Source organism: Apis dorsata, unplaced genomic scaffold, assembly GCF_000469605.1.
Source record: "Apis dorsata unplaced genomic scaffold, Apis dorsata 1.3 scaffold_172, whole genome shotgun sequence".
Taxonomy (NCBI): Eukaryota; Metazoa; Arthropoda; class Insecta; order Hymenoptera; family Apidae; genus Apis; species Apis dorsata.
This window is the reverse complement of record NW_006263460.1, coordinates 93,466-95,524: the sequence shown is the minus strand read 5'-3', so window position 1 is coordinate 95,524 and position 2,059 is coordinate 93,466. Positions and strand designations below refer to the sequence as shown.

General features: G+C 24.0%; 1 protein-coding gene across 1 annotated transcript in view; it reads right to left on the bottom strand.

The window, feature by feature from the left end:
• LOC102677657 (echinoderm microtubule-associated protein-like 2) overlaps window positions 1-2,059 on the bottom strand; it is a 35,408-nt gene that overhangs the window by 32,667 nt on the left and 682 nt on the right. The window lies entirely within an intron of this gene.

Sequence of the window (2,059 nt, the reverse complement as noted above, 5' to 3'; positions counted from 1 at the left end):
ATATATATATATATATACACATATTATTCGCATAACATAATTCATGTTATTAACTTGTTTTATCGCTTAAAAACAGTTAATCCGATATATTTATACGTATTATTCATATAATCCACGTTATTAATTTATTTTATTGCTTAAGAACAGTTAATCAAATATATTTATATGTATTATTCATATAACATAATCTATATTGTTAACTTATTTTATTACTCAAAAAACAGTTAATTTGATAAATCAAATAATCGTTAATTATTGAACAACAAATTGTATTTTATAGTTAACGGATATCATTATATATAGTTAACAGATATCAAGCAGATAAACATCAAGCAAAATACATTTTTTTTACAGCTATTGTTTCGAAAAAAAGAGATTTTCACGAATTTCGATTACCGGATTGTCATTTTCTAATCAATTTGCAATCAAATTGTGCAGCTTTTATGGGATCGGATGTATGCAAAACGAATAACATTCGATCAAACGTTATTTTCATCGATTCGAAATGATTTTTAGAGAAAAGTTGAATATGGTAATCCGTTTCGAAGGTGTGGGAAGTGCTTTCACCGATCACTCACTGACGAAACAAAATTTCGCACACGATGGAGAGGGAAATCGCGCAACGCGTTATGCTTTCTGTTAATCGTATCAACCTATTGCAACGAAGTAATTCGATTTTCTTTCAAGCAGATATCGATGTCGTACGTGATTACAATAGATAACGTTCTATAATATAAATATGATTTTACACGATTAACAATTTCAACGTTATTACGTATTTTTAAAAAATTATTCGCTATCAGATTCATCGATTGGATAATTGGATATTTAATTTTCAACATTTAATTTTACGTCAATCTTTTATTTAATATTTTAAAGATGTTCGAAAGTTTCATTTGTACTTCGAATAAACATACATACATGTACAAAGTATAATAAGTATAAAATAAGTATCAAATTTGAACAATTTGAACAATTTTATTTTTTAATAATTTGGAAAAATAATAGAAATAAAAATAGTATGATATTTTGAAAAGAGAATTTCAAAAGCGTTATAACTTATAATTACTAATTATTAATGGCATTTACTATTCATTTCAAGACATTGTTTCAAAACAAGATTATGTTAAATACCTATAGTAAACACACACGATTGACCTATTTTGTAATGCAAAATTCGTTACTACGCGTACAAGATGTTTCACCATGAATGCTACAAACAAAGTATTAGAAATATTAGAAAAATTATATTGAAAATTCCTCGCTTATTTTAATCTTATTTTAAAAGTTAACACATATACGTTTCAATTTACTTCTTCGATAAATTAATACTTGAATTGCTACTATATTAACGATAAAAATATACTAATTAAAAAAAAGAAATCAAAAAAAGAAAAATTGTATTCTAAATAAAAATATTATGAGTCACAATATTTATCCTGCTGAATTTAATTTATCATGTTTTATCGTGCCGATAAAAATAACGAAAATATTTATTACTCGAAATAAATGAAATCCAATTTTCTATTAATTCTATTTAGATTCTGAAGAAAAATTTCAATAAAATTCAATATTATTAAAACGTATAACATGATATTTTGACATTTAACGAGACATCTTATCTTCCTCGAAATCCAATTTAAATTTGATCCAAGTTTATCCCAAGGTTAAAACGTATCGTGTAAATTTTCGCATACATTCCGTATCAATCACGTATTTTCATCGCGTTATCGTCATTATAACTACGATAATTCCTTTGTTAGATTTACTTTATATTCCTCATTCATATTCATAAATTCACACAAATTTTTAATTTTTTTTTTATAAAAACACGAATATAATATTTATATAGACATTACGATATATTTTATTAATAAATAAAGAAAATGAAAAACGAAATAAATAGTAATATATAATAATATCAAATAAACATAATTTTATAAAAATATTTGAATTTCTCCTATTCTAAATTCGTTAGAAATTTTTCTAATCTTGACCAACACGAATTCAATTCAAAACCAATAAAAAAAACACCGACTCACGATGAACATTTCAGTAG